Genomic DNA, 14,775 nt, shown 5'->3' on the forward strand with positions numbered 1-14,775 from the left:
GTCCCACAGTATATGGAAGAAGGTGCCTGTCCCTCCACATCCCCTTCTACAGAGCCCTTCTCCTCCCCTCCCCATCGCTTGTAGCCTAGTACATGAGATATACACTCTGTGAAGAATTTTCAGTTGGATTAATCGCAATCGGGCCGAAATCGCCACCTCCCTAGGGGAAGCAAGAGCATACATCCATTCTTCCTCATCTATCTCTAGCCCGTCAGCAACCCATTTCTCTTTTAGGGGAAGGAGCGTGTCGGGGGGGTTGTTGATTAGCTTTTTGTATGTGAGAGAGATGGCGTGGTCTGTAATGTGTCCATCCAGTAATCTGTCTTCGAGTGGGGAGGTCTGAGCCAGTGTAGTCTCTGGTGGAATGTTCGCCTGCAGAGAATGTCGCACTTGCATGTACCTGAAGTGTTCGGTCTGAGCTAGGTCGTATGTGTCCTGCAAGTGGGCAAACGTGTGGATTCCTTTAGGGCCCCAGATGTCTCTGATTTGTGAGATTCCTATCAGGTCCCAGTTACGGAGCCCCTTGGTGTGCCCCAAGTTGCCAAGTTTTTCGGAGGCCCATAGTGGAGTTGACATAGTAAGGACATCTGACCACCCTAGTTTCCGCTGAGCAATGTGCCATATCTGTACTGAGTGTTTAGTTGGTCCTGTGAGTTGGTGTTTACCCGGCTTGGAGTAGAGTGCGACCTCATAATTCCCCCCAGGAAGTAGCCATCTGTCCATCCCGTACCCGGGGTCGTTCCCGTCACTGTATGTACCTTGGTTGATTGCTGAGAGGTGGGCGGCCCAGTAATATTTGCGGATGTCATGGAGGGCGATTCCACCGTCGTACCACCCCAGTGTGAGTTTGCGCAATGCGATTCTAGGCGCCCCTGCCCATAGGAGGTCACGCTGCGTCGCTTCAACTGCTGCAAAATACGAGTTGGGTACTGGGTCTGGATAGTTCTGTAAAGCGTATAGAAATTTTGCCATTGCCATCATTTTAAAAAGGGCCGCTCGGCCCAGCAATGACAATGGAAGTTGCCGCCAGGATTTAACGTCGCGTTGGAGCCGTCTTAGAGGTGGCAGTAGATTTCTTTCGTACAGTAGAGTCTTGTCTGTGGAGACAAAGACTCCTAGATATTTGAAGCCGTCCTCCACCATTGTTATGGGACAAGTGGCAGGGAGCCTCGGGGGGTCCCCGTGGAGTACATAAAGGTGGAATTTGCTCCAGTTTATCCGAAATCCGGAGTTTCGTCCAAAGCTCGTGAAGATATCAAGCACCGCCATGACAGATCTACGCGGTCTGGAGAGGTACAGAAGGATATTGTCGGTGTATAGGGAGATCTTGTCCTCCCATCCCTCCGTCCATGCTATCCCTTTGAGGTAGACGTCCTGCCTTATCCAGGCCGCAAGCGGTTCAAGGGAAAGCGTGAATAGGAGGGGAGAGAGAGGGCAGCCCTGTCTAGTCCCTCTCTCAAGGGTGAAGACCTCGGACGCCTTACCATTTACCACCACCTGGGCTAGCGGTTCAGTGTAAAGGAGACGGATCCAGGATATAAAATTCGGCCCAAAGCCCAATTTACGAAGTACCGCGATCATGTAGGGCCACTCTAGGGTGTCAAATGCCATAGTGGCGTCAAGAGAGACCACCACTGCATCTTCTTGCAACCTATGTCGTTGCCCGTGTACCCCATTAAGACGTCGAATGTTGAGTGTGGTGTTGCGGTGGGGCATGAACCCTGATTGATCCGGATGGACCAGGGTAGGCAGGACTGATTGAAGTCGATTTGCCAGTGTTTTGGCCAAAATTTTGGGCTCCGCGTTGAGCAGCGAGATTGGTCTATATGAGGCACAGGACTCTCTAGGTTTCCCCTCTTTAGGTATTGCCACTATAGTTGCTAGGCGTTGGTCTCGTGGCAACAGTCCCGCCTCTTTACTTTTTTCGAACATGTGTTTTAGGTTGTTACTGAGGGCATCCGGCTTTAGCTTGTAGAGCTCTATTGGGAGGCCGTTGGGTCCCAGGGCTTTTCCCGGGCGGAGGTCGGCTATAGCGCGTTGAAGCTCAGTGACCTTGAGTGGGCTCTGAAGGGTTTCTCGGTCTTCCTCCGACAGACAAGGCAGTCGGATATCTGTAAGGAGGGCTACCGAGTCCTCCTCTGGGCGGTCGGACTCCCGGCTGTAAACCTGTTTATAGTGTCGTGCAAATTCGGCCACTATCTCCTGGGGTTCAGTCACAACAGTCCCTGAGGCCGTTTGTATTTCCGGCACTACTTTATTGGCCTGTTGTTTTTTATCGAGCCATGCTATAAGTTTCCCAGCTTTGTCGCCCTGGTCATATAGCCTTCCCATCTTATGTATGGCTGCTGTTTTAGCTTCCTGTGTAACTAGTTCCCTATATTCTGTTGTTTTTAGCTGCAGTCGATGTTGTACGTCAGTCGCCCCAGTATCACGCGCTTCCCTCTCTAACACCGCCAGATCTGCTTCCACTGCGGCAACCTGTTTTTCTTTATCTTTTCACTTACCTGCGATGGCCGACAACGCCTCCCCCCTGATCACGGTTTTAAAGGCCTCCCACAGGGTGACTGGGGAGTCCACCGACCCTACGTTATTGTCAAAGTATTGGGTAATTGACTTAGATAGCTTCCTACTAGTCACCTCATTCTTCAAATGCCAAGCACTTATTGGTGCGACGCAGCACTCACGCAGAGTCCCGAACGTTATATGGGTAATAACCGGCGAGTGGTCAGATATGCCACGGGTGAGGTGCGTGGCTTCTCGTACCGTTGTGTCGTGTTGTAGTAGAGTGAGGATGTAGTCAAGGCGGGAGAATGAGCGATGTGGCCCGGAAAAGAAGGTGAAGTGAGTATCCGCTGGGTGCAGTAGCCGCCAGACGTCTGTGAGCCCGAAGGCTTCCAAGAAGTCCGCCAGCCACTTCTGCCCCTGTGGTATGTCTCTGGGGGGGGGGTGTCTGTCCAGGGTCCCCGACACTACAGCATTATAATCTCCTCCCATTACCAATTGACCATCAGGGAGGGAGAGAAGCAGTTTGCCCAGATCTGTGTATGCTTGAGTCTGGAGGCCAGGTGGGATGTATACAGAGAGCAGGTTCAGGTGGTAACCTTCCCATCTGCCGGACACCACTGCAAAGCGGCCCTGAGGGTCTGACTCAGTGTGATCTATGTGAAGGGGCAGTGAGCGACGCAACAGGATCCCTACACCCCTGGAGCCTGAGGTGAAGCCGGAGTGAACTGCAAGGGTGTACCCCCACCTATTGAGGGCCTGACATGTGTTCCCAATGAGGTGTATTTCCTACAGCAGGAACCTTCCCAACTCCCCCACCCTCCCAGCTACCTCCCCAACATTCATGTTCAATACAAACATTGATCATTACAGCATTGGTGGAGCCCAGCGTTACCAAACTGTTCCCGACCCCCCCCAGCCCTTCCCACCCACATCCCCCCTCCCTGCCGCCCTGCTCTGCGGGTTTAGAACTACCCACATCCCCAATTAGCAGAGTGCCTTTCGCCCCAGAGACACACCCCAAAGAGGAACCTCCAACAATGAACAATCCACCCTCCCCTCAGATGGACCTGTCACGTGAAGCATGCATTGGCCCGGCCCCACCCGCCACCCGCGCCCCCCCCAACCTCTAAGTGAGGTAGTTCATAAGTCCTGCAACTCGGAATTCCAGTGTCTATGTTTGGTTATGATGTCATATGGGCAACTAACCCCCTGGGTCAGAATCTAAGAGTCAAAGGCAACAGATAAATACATTAAAGTGACACTTATCGGCTCTGTGAGTCTCGCGAAGGCCGTCTTCGGGCGTCCCTCTGCTTTGTCGTTCAGCTCGGACTTGCGGAGTGGGATCTCCAGGAGCGTTGACTTTGGCCATCTCGTTCAGATCCCCCGGCCGCTGAGCCCAGAGATGCGGTCTGAGTGTCTCTCCAGTTCTGGGCCTCCGCACCCTCGCCCGTCACGGCCACCTCCTTGTCGATCCATTCCTGCACCTCCGACGGCGACGTGAAGAAAAAGGACTTTCCTCCCATGAGAACCTTGAGTTTGGCGGGGAAGAACATCATGTATTTGATACCTTTTTCTCGGAGTGCCCCTTTCACACCCGCAAAAGACCTCCTCTCGCGCTGGACCTGGAGGGTGAAGTCGGGAAAGAATCGAATTACGGCGTTCTCGTAGAGTAGATCCCCAGATTGTCTGGCCGCCTGAAGGACAGCGTCTCAGTCTCTGTAGTTGAGGATTTTAGCAATAATTGTCCTCGGTGGCGCTCCCGGTTTAGGTTTGGGGATGGGCGCCCGGTGCGCGCGCTCGACGGTAAAGATTTTAGACAAATGTTTTGGCTTGAGGTGCTTAAGGATTAAATCCTCAACGAACAGCTCCACACTGGGCCCCTCGAGGTCCTCCGGAACTCCAACCAGGCATACGTTACTTCTTCTGGCCCTCCCTTCCTGGTCGTCCAGCCGTATCGTCATCTGACGGTGTTGATGGACCAAATCATTGACTCTCTTTTCCAGATGCTTCGTAGACGCCCGCTGGTCCGCAATGTCGGTCTCATTAGCCTTTGTCTTTTCCGACGTTTTATTGAGGTCAGTCCGGAGAAGGTTCACCTCTATGGCCATCTTGTCGATTTTAATTTCAAGGGTGGTGCCCAGTGCCTGAATAGCCGTCATAATACTGGCCAGCGATGGTTCCTTTGGACTCTGCTGGCCGCTCGCCGGTACCTCGGTCCGCGGCGTACCCCTCTGTACTGTGTATTTATCGAGATTGTTCGATTGTGCGCGCGGACCCTGCTTAGGCCTCATGTTGAAGCTGGCGTCGAGAAGCAGACCTGTGGGCCGGGCGGTGTTCTGTGGTCACAGTGGGTCGCCGGCATGCAATGCAATAGCTGGTAAAATGGAAGCACTCTGTGCTCGTCCCTCCAGTTTCCAGCCCCCCAACTGGGCCGACGGTCAGGAGAGGATCACCAGGGCGGATAGGATAGGTCCGTGGTATTAGGTAGCGCCTCAAAGTTCAGGCAGTGTGAGGCGATCGGCGTGGACACCAGGGGCCATACTACCCAGCCATACGGCACCTCAGTGGACCACAGGCAGAGGCGGAACCACCACTGCCGCGGCAGAGGCAACACGATCGTCGGGCCGGGGCTCCGCAGGGTCCCAGTCACTCCGCCAGGCCAGCTCGCCACTTACACAGTATCTCTGGCGCCGCACCAGGCCTCCACCACCTCCTCAGGCCCATGCGCTGCAGTCTCAGGTCCGCCGACACTTCGCTGGGGGCCCCTCGGCCCAAAATGTCCTGCCCTTACAGGGCGCCATGTGGAGGATGTCGGGCGCACCCCGGTGGGTGAAGTTGGCCACTGGTAGACTGGTTCCCTGCACGCCGCCCTCTCACGTGGCAGGAGTGTCCAGCCAGGGGTCTGGCGGGAGCTGTATCTCGGTGCCGGCGAGACGTAGAGGAGCCGGAGGCAGACCGCTGTGCGCGGCGGGGTCAAGGGAACTTGGGGACACTGGTCATCCGCGCGAAGCAGCGGATTATGTACGGCTGGATCGAGGCTGAGGGCTCGGGCCGGCGGAGCTCCGGGATCAGGCGGCCATTACAGCCGGCGCCAAGCCACGCCCAGCATCACTTTCAAATCATTAAATGTGCTACCCGTTCCACAGTCAGACTGACAGGAGCTCCCAACCCACCCCTCTTGGGAAAGGAGTCCAACTTGTAGGCATTTCTAATAAACAACTGATGAGCTGTCAGCAAATGTTCCCGTACAAATTGGGTCAATGATGAATGGCCAGAAACTTGTTAGGGAATAACCATGTAAATTGACTTGAGCAATTTACTGTACACCGGATGGTGTTGGTATTCAAACACAACGTGAAGACTCTAAATTACATTCGGCAACTCGAGAGTTAATTTGTTTCCAGGCTTTACATAAGAGTATTTAAATCCAGATTTAAATTGCACAGTAAATCAAGAGGCTTGGAATTTTACAGGAAAGAAATGTGAATTGATTGAAAGTGCAGAGCCAGCTTAGATCACGGTGAAACCGAATGCAGTGTGTCCACACACTCCTCAGTACAACCATACACGTGAAGCAAAGGAGGGCATATACCTGTCATAGATAACATTTTTAAGCAAGGCATTCTAAAAGAAGAGATATGGAGCCCATGTAACTCTACTATCACGGGAATTAAATAAACAGGTAGAAAAAGGAGGATAGTAAAGGACCTGAGAAAAATTAATACTATTGTTGTCCCATGTTGCTGTATTGTATGGTAGAACATGCAAGATCCAATGCCAATCTCCTGCTTTAAGGTGAAGAGTCATAATTAATTATTCATTTTGTAGGTGTGTTTTATTAAATTACATTTTGTTGTGCTATGTTTTCATCAACATTCATTAGTTGTTGTCATTTTTACCTCATCATGAACCATGTCAATAATGTGTTCTCTCTGTCTAAAAACTTATAAAATGTACTGTTTTGGGATATTTGTTGAAATTGTTTTATTTTACCCTTTTCCAAAATTAAGACTACATTTCACTCCTCTTACTGATTTTGTACGTAAGAACTTTTCCTTGATTTTGAACTAAGCAGATTCTATGTCAGTTTGCTATTTGATATTATAGAAAAAGGTTTTCTTATTTCTTAGCACACATTTGTTGTGGTGGTCTGTCTGTTGACTTTACATCTAGAGTTATATCTGAGTCTGGCTTTTAATATAATTTAGAGGTTAACTGTGTGTGATCCTTCTGCAAATATTATGATGATTATTTCTCTGACTAAGTAACCATTACTTTAAATCTTTAATATGACCTTACTGCTTGCTGTAACTCCAAAGCTAAATGCAAGTGCCTTTACCAAGGGAACGGTCCTTTAATGGGCAGTTTTGCCTGCTACGGCTGACTATAAGGTCATTACACTGTTTGTCCCATGAGGGCAGAATGTGTTAATTAATAAAATTAAGGTGTCCCAGAGACCGAGGGGGTCGAAACACCTCCGGTACTCCGAAACCTTTGTTTCACAGTTGTTGCTGTGAATGTGAAACAGTTAACAGCCGCATGCAGGACCACAGGAGTGAAATGTTGAACAGTCACAGCAATAGCTGTGAAAGGAGGCTGAAGTCAGACCCTGGTTCTGCCTGGGCTCGGCTAAACTGTTTTCATCATTCAGTTGAGCCGGGGAGTTGCAGGAGATGAACAGAACCCTCCCTCTTCCTTCTTAGATACCAGTGACACTACGAGCTATGATAGGAGGAAGGGGGGAGGCTCCTGTGTGCCCCGCTGCAGGCTCTATCTTCTGCCTTCTCCTGCCCAAACCATATATTTCAGAGAGGCAGAGGCTGTGTATTAGGACATTGTAATGTTGAGAGCAGCGGGCCTATATCAGGTTGAATAGGCTGCTGCTGCTCCATTGTCTTCAATGGAGGTCTCAACATTTCAATGTTCCAAGTTTTGTCTCGTGAAGGATTTATTTATGCTGACCCCCACATCATTCCTTCAGATAAGTTATCGATAAAAAGCACCAACACGTTGATGCTTTGTTGCTTCCATTGCTCAGCATTCATACTCTGCATCAGCTTGAGCTTGAATTACTGTTGCCCAGAGAGCATGGTTTGTTTAAATCTAAGAGTCTGGTTCACTGATTTATGAACGGTGGGCAGAATTATGCACAAGGACATTAACATACCTTTGCAAACCAGATTGTTTTAATTTGCAAGTTTCATGGTCTGTAAATGTTAGGATGGGGGTTATGAAGACGTGGACCGGGTTGTTAGGGTTTGTTCTCTGAGACTGTGGGTGCACTCTATATTCACAGAGACCTTTTCCAGCAAAGGATCATGGCTCTTGAACCAAAAAAAAAATATGTATTCATAACCAGAGTTGCTTGACAATGGCATCCAGAGAACAAGAGATTCTTTTGTTTTGTAAGTTCAGGACGGTTATTTGTAAAATGGGATGAAGTGTGATTGTCGTCTGATGCAAAACCATTTCTTTACTTCCTTTCAAGGTATTCTGGGATGAGCAGGCAGTGCAGCGTGGGTGCCACCCTCGGAAGAACAAAATATAATATAACTGTCAGGTAAGGATACCTATAACTCTACATTTCCTTTTCCCCTGTTTCTTCTTTCTCTATTCCCTTTCTTGATCTCTGTTTTTTTTGTCTCTTCAGCTTCCACATTTGACTCCCTCTGTGCACTATTCTTGTTGTTATCAAACTTCTGATAATCACCTGTTGGATCCACATTCCTCCTGGTACATGTTGGGAGTGTAGTGCAGGTCCAGTTCATTTTAGGTCAGTTTTACCCACCAGTTCCTTAACAATTGGCACATCTGTCTCCTCTTCCAGACCACATGATACCATCCTCCCTCTGTCTGTTCTTTCTGCGTACTTTCTCTCTGGATCTGACTTCCATCTCTTGGCGTCCTCCCATCCTGCCCTTTTTTGTCCTGTCTACTACAAGCAAAAGACACAGTACATGTTTGTGGACACACATGCACACAGGGCTTGCTTTAGGGTGGTGCGACCGGTGGAACTGCACCTGGTGCTGACCTTGGGGGCACTGTATTTAGAAGTAACTTATGGGTTCACAAGCATCTGCTGAAGAGTAGGGGTGGGAGGAATTTGAGTAGTCGCGCTACACAAAGCTTGGCGAAATGGTAAAAAATCTCTGCGAGCACGCAAAAGTTCTGCAAACACACGGAATTGCTTGTTCCTCCCGTTCGCGTTGCTTTTTTCCTGTTCGCGAATGCTGTTTGCGTGCTCGGGGAGAAATATCTCGCAAACAAGCATTTTGAAAGCGCGAGCAAGCAAAAAATTACTCAAAACCGTCGAATCGCAGAATTTTTGGCAATTCCGTGTTCTCCGCAGAACGCAAAATGACCCAGATTCCGCAAATTCCACAAGCGGAATTTACCACCCAGGCCTACTGTGGAGTTTCCTACGCCTGACCCCTGTGGTGAAAGTGGAAGATAGCCTTTTTTCTCTTTCCTCTGTTTTGTGTTTTTCTTTTTTTTACCCTTTTTGGTTTCCTTTGCTGTTGTGCTGTTCAATAAAATGTCCCTTCCTAGATCACTGGAAAAGGGATTAGATTAACAGTCTAGGTGGGCAGGGGAGTAAATAACATCTAGTAATTTATTACAAGAATGACAAATATCTCACTATGTTCCCAGCCGTTGCCACAGAAATTGCAATTTGATAGTGTGGCTGCTTCTGAGAATCTGTGTTTCTTTCTTAAATATTTACTTCTTTTGCTCTCACATCCTTGATTTCCAGTGATCCCAAGCTCCCGATCAACACTGTTTCCCCACTATCAGAAATGCAACTCAAACTGATTTCCTATCTTGTTTTTGTTAATGCTTTCTTTGTGCAAAGTATAAAGTCACAAATATTTTGTCTTTGTGTTCATTTACAATTTTTGACTCCATTTCTACAGGTGACAGAAGCATGAACAGATAAAAGAAGGTTTAAATTTAGTGAAACACAACGAAAAGGATTATTTCAAGGAAAGTTAAAACATTCTCGAGCTCTAGAGAAGAAACACATTCTATGTGCCAGGAATGGTGAGGATGTTGGAGCGGAAGAAATTGGTGAATGTGAAAGTTGTCAAATCCCTAAAGGAAAATTATCATAAATGTTTACCAAGTGTCAGTAACTGAGAGTAAGGAGAACATTGGCCACAACTGATACCCACACAGAGCACTTGAGAAAACTCAGTGTTGTAAATTCTGTTTCATGGTTTATGAGAAATACATTGAAGACTTAAACCCTCCCCAACAGATTAGTATCCGTAGACGTGTTGTGATGTGACAGAACTGTCAAAAAGACTAATATCCCCGATTTACAAGTGCAAGCTTTTGACTCCGTCTCCTGTGATTCAGAGGAGATTAAAGATTGTTTAAAAGAAACAAATTGTAAATGCTCTTTCTTAGATGTTGTTTCTGCAAAGATGCCGGATTATCATTTCCAATATAGGAAGATTTTCCCCCACCAACTCTGTCTCTTGGGTTGATCCGAGTAGTTTCAAATTGTCCTGTAACTTCCAAAGTGGATCATGTACCTATCTTAACCACTGAACAGAAAAAGCATATACTGGCACAGAAAGTATAAAAGAGGCCAGTGTTACACTATTGATAATTCATAAACCACCCTGGCATGCCCTAATTACCTGCCATTACTTGTATGAACAAACATACTTAACAGGCAAACACTAAAGCCCAAAGACCTCATCAGTGCCTTTAAAACTCCTAAATCAAATGTGATAAACTAGAATAACTAAATGAGACTAATTAAACTAGATAGAATTCACCCGGGCATAACTTGGAGAAAATGAATCCATGAGGGGCCTCTTAATCAATACAAGGGGCTCCTCAATGAAAGTTTATAAGACAAGTTAGATCGGTGCCTTTAAAGGTAGGAAAATGATCTCCAGGAAAAAACTATAATTAGTTAAATACATATGTTAAGAAGAGCATCTGAAATGTAATTTAGAAGTTAATGCTGAGTTGTAACAAACAAGTACATGATCAGAAATCAGAGTCAGTCTTAAGATGACATGTATCCAGGAACAAACCCAACTTGGAGAAACAAACTACTTGAATAAGAGCAATGACTGCTTTAGCCATCAATCCCACCTCACTAAACATGAGAAAACTAGCGCTGGACGAAAACCCTATCAGTGTCCAGAATGCCAGAAAGGCTTCACTCGCAAATACAACCTTACTGTACATGGAAAAACCCACACTGGGCATAAACCGTATCAGTGCTCTGAATGCTGTAAAAGCTTCAGTACCAAAACCAATCTCACTTTACATGAAAGAACTCACACTGGACAAAAACCGTATCAGTGCTCTGAATGCTGTAAAAGCTTCAGTACCAAATCCAATCTTTCTTTACATGAAAGAACTCACACTGGACAAAAACCGTATCAGTGCTCTGAATGCTGTAAAAGCTTCAGTACCAAATCCAATCTCACTTTACATGAAAGAACTCACACTGGACAAAAACCTTATCAGTGCTCTGAATGCTGCAAAAGTTTCACTCGCAAATCCAGTCTCACTTTACATGAAGGAACCCACACTGGACAAAAACAGTATCAGTGCTCTGAATGCTGTAAAAGCTTCAGTACCAAATCCAATCTCACTTTACATGAAAGAACTCACACTGGACAAAAACCATATCAGTGCTCCACGTGCCAAAAAAGCTTCAGTTTTCGTGGCAGTCTGATTCGACATCAGCGAACTCACACTGAACAAAAACCTTATCAGTGCTCTGAATGCTGTAAAAGCTTCAGTACCAAATCCAATCTCACTTTACATGAAAGAACCCACACTGGACAAAAACCGTATCAGTGCTCTGAATGCTATAAAAGCTTCAGTACCAAATCCAATCTCACTTTACATGAAAGAACTCACACTGGACAAAAACCATTTCAGTGCTCCACGTGCCAAAAAAGCTTCAGTTTTCGTGGCAGTCTGATTCAACATCAGCGAACTCACACTGAACAAAAACCTTATCAGTGCTCTGAATGCTGGAAAAGCTTCAGTCATAAATCCAGCCTTACTGTACATGAAAGAGCCCACTCTGGGTATAAACCGTATCAGTGCTCTGAATGCCAAAACAGTTTCTATTACAAATTACGTTTAACTCAACATCAGAGAATCCACACTGGGCTCAAACCGTATCAGTGCTCTGAATGCTGTAAAAACTTCAGAAGCAAATCCAATCTCACTTCACATGAAAGAACCCACACTCGGTTAAACTGTATCAGTGCTCTGAATGCTGTAAAAGCTTCAGGCAGAAATCCAACCTTACTGTACATGAGAGAACCCACACTGGGCTCAAACCGTATCAGTGTTCTGAATCCCAGAAAAGCTTCAGTCATAAAATAACTTTCACTCACCATGAGGGAACTCACACTGGGAAAATACCAGATTAGCTCTCTGAATGCTGAAAAAGTCGGAAATCTGGTCTCACTCAACCTGCGAGAACTTACCTGGAAAAAACCTTGTCATTGTTCTGAATACCTGGGAAGCGTCTGCTGGAGATTCAATTTCATTCAACAAGAGAGAACGCACAATGAGAAAAGAAATGACCCGTGCTCTCAATGTGACAAAAACTTCAGTTGTAAATGTAACCTTTCTACATAAGCGAGCCAATGTGGGAGAATAAAAGGTGCTCACTGTCAACCCTGAGGAGGAGCTTTCAGCATCGCAAAACATTTACATGAAGCAGCCACAAAGACATTGATCCATTGATTGTCCATCAAACTGTCTACTGAGAAAAGCACACAGCGAGGGATGGAAATGCTTGAATTAACCTCATTCTTTTGTAACTATTTATGGCCTCATTCCATTCAGCGTGTTTTATTCCCTGCGTGTTTATAAGCAATGACTGACCCACAAAGTCCATTTGATCCTGAACTTTGAGGCCACGCCCCCAAGGATCGGGAATGCTTGTAACCTCGAACTGTTTCCAGCCTTAATGAGCCTCACCAGGGGGCTGCAGCAGGAGTCCCTTTGTCGTAGGTCTCTATGGGACCCACGTCTGTTCATGTCTGTGCCACTTACGGCTGATCATTGAGAAAAACGAAAAGTGATGGAATGACTGGTAGTTAATCTCGGCAACATCCCGCCACATCATTCTCTAGTCTCTGTACCACTACAGACAAGGCAAGCCATATGCAAACCATTCTTGGACTAGATAGTCCTAATGACTTCTGTTCCGAGGGGACATGGCCTCGTATTGCAAAGATCCACTTCAGCTGCCTCTTTCCATGTCCTTTTTGCTACAAATGGACCTGCTTCCCATCTGCTGAGGACAGTTTCACAAGCTTTACAATCTCATCAGATACACCCAAGAGAGTCTCACAGATAATCAGGCCTATTCATAAACTACTATAGGACGACTAAAATACAAGAAAATGCGATTCACAAAGTATGTGCTGTCGTTCTGCCTCTCCTATCTTTTTCTTTGTGGAGTTGCCTGCCCCGACTGCAGAGTTTCCGCACATGTTTATATACTTTTTGTAGTAAATGCAAGAGGGACAGAGGGGAGTGGGTGTAAAATGGGAAATATTTATGACTAAAGGGGAGGGGCTAAGGGAGGAGTAAGGAGGGGTGTAGGGACAACAAGCACTCACCCACAAAGGAGTAAACCCATTGCTATTTACAAACCACACCTCTACAGTCACAACAGCCATGATGTACCTAAAACAGTTGTAAATGTACCCGAGCTCAGAGTCCAACATCACACATGCTCATCCACTGGAACTGCAACACACTCCCATTAATAATAATGGAGGTACGGACATAAATTAAAACGTCATTAAATGAAATATTTTAAACTAATTAAAAATCTAAACAAATGTCATTCAAGGCAAAAAATATCTAAAAAGAAGAAAATATTTTACAATGTTTTAATAACATTTGTTGAATTGCAACACTAATATAACATCATTTTTAGTGAAGTATAATTACATATGTTATAATTAATGCCCAAAATCAAATTTCAGGTTATTTCAGGCAATCAGGTGACACCACGTTGCAGAGATTTTCATATTTTCAATCCAAATAACAGACTAACATGTCCACCACTCAAAATAATTTCAATTTTCACTATACTAATTCACCACTAATCCTTTAATGGGTTCCTTAGTAGTGTGCTACTCTCCGAAAAAGCGCTTTGATGCCTCGTGAGGGGTAATAAGCACTAGCTGGCAGATGCATCAACGTAGCCTTTTGCTATTCCTAAATAGCGATTTTTAAGGAATCGCTATTTAGGAATAGCAAAAGCCTATGCATGTAGGAAGCGCTATTAAAATAGCGATTCCTAAACATTCCTTAATTGCTACTCGCAAATTGCTAGTCGTAATTAAGGAATGCGGTCCGATTCATTCCTATGGGGCCTCCAGGCCTCCAGGCCCATAGGAATGAATGGGAGATTGCGAGTCGCAATTAAGGAATGCGGTCCCATTCATTCCTATGGGGCCTCCAGGCCTCCAGGCCCATAGGAATGAATGGGAGATTGCGAGTCGCAATTAAGGAATGCAGTCCCATTCATTCCTATGGGCCTCCAGGCCTCCAGGCCCATAGGAATGAAGGGGAGATCGCATGAGCGATTTGCGAGTACCAGAGGGTGCAAGGGTGTCAAAATGACACCCTGTTGCACCCCTGAAATTGATCTCTGCACATATGTTGCACACACATAGGCATGTGTGTGTGCAACATGAAACTTTTAAAAATGCACAAAAGTGCTTTTTTCAAAGTTTTAGCAAATTACCATGAAGTTCAACTTCATGGTAATTTGCTACTCCTATTAGCGAATTCGCTATTTTTTTGACTTTCATGCACTGCATTTAAGGAGTTTCAATTTGGGATTCCTTAAATGCAATCGCAATTTAAGGAATCTCAATTTAGAGATTCCTTAAATTGCTATTTTGGCATTTGGGATGATGCATCCCAAATGCAAAAATACTGGTCGCAAAGGGTCAGATTCTGAGAATCTGCCCATTTGCGACCGGTATTTACTTTGATGCAAATGTCTGTAGATACATGCAATTACAATACAATACATTTAAAAATTATTAATACATATTATAAATGTTAATTTCGGTGGGACACCTTTAATTAAACCTTAATACAAATATATCTTCTATATATTCAACTTGGGTGGAATTGTCCCTGTGTAAAAAATATAAACAATATTTAAATTGTTTATTACACTTGGAAAAAATATTTTTATGTTAAATACAAATGTAAATGTTATAAACTTTAAATATTGAACAAATTAAA

At 45.7% G+C, this 14,775-nt stretch overlaps 1 pseudogene across 1 annotated transcript in view; it reads left to right on the forward strand.

Annotated features, from left to right (window-relative positions):
- Positions 1 to 12,209, forward strand: part of LOC147737072 (uncharacterized) — a 32,331-nt pseudogene extending 20,122 nt beyond the window's left edge. Inside the window, exons 2-3 of the transcript XR_015309392.1 lie at positions 7,994 to 8,065; positions 9,420 to 12,209. The product of XR_015309392.1 is annotated as an uncharacterized LOC147737072 (transcript). The remainder of the gene's footprint in view (positions 1 to 7,993; positions 8,066 to 9,419) is intronic.
- The last annotated feature ends 2,566 nt before the right edge of the window (positions 12,210 to 14,775 follow it).

This window comes from Lissotriton vulgaris, chromosome 1_1 (assembly GCF_964263255.1).
Source record: "Lissotriton vulgaris chromosome 1_1, aLisVul1.2, whole genome shotgun sequence".
Lineage (NCBI taxonomy): Eukaryota > Metazoa > Chordata > Amphibia > Caudata > Salamandridae > Lissotriton > Lissotriton vulgaris.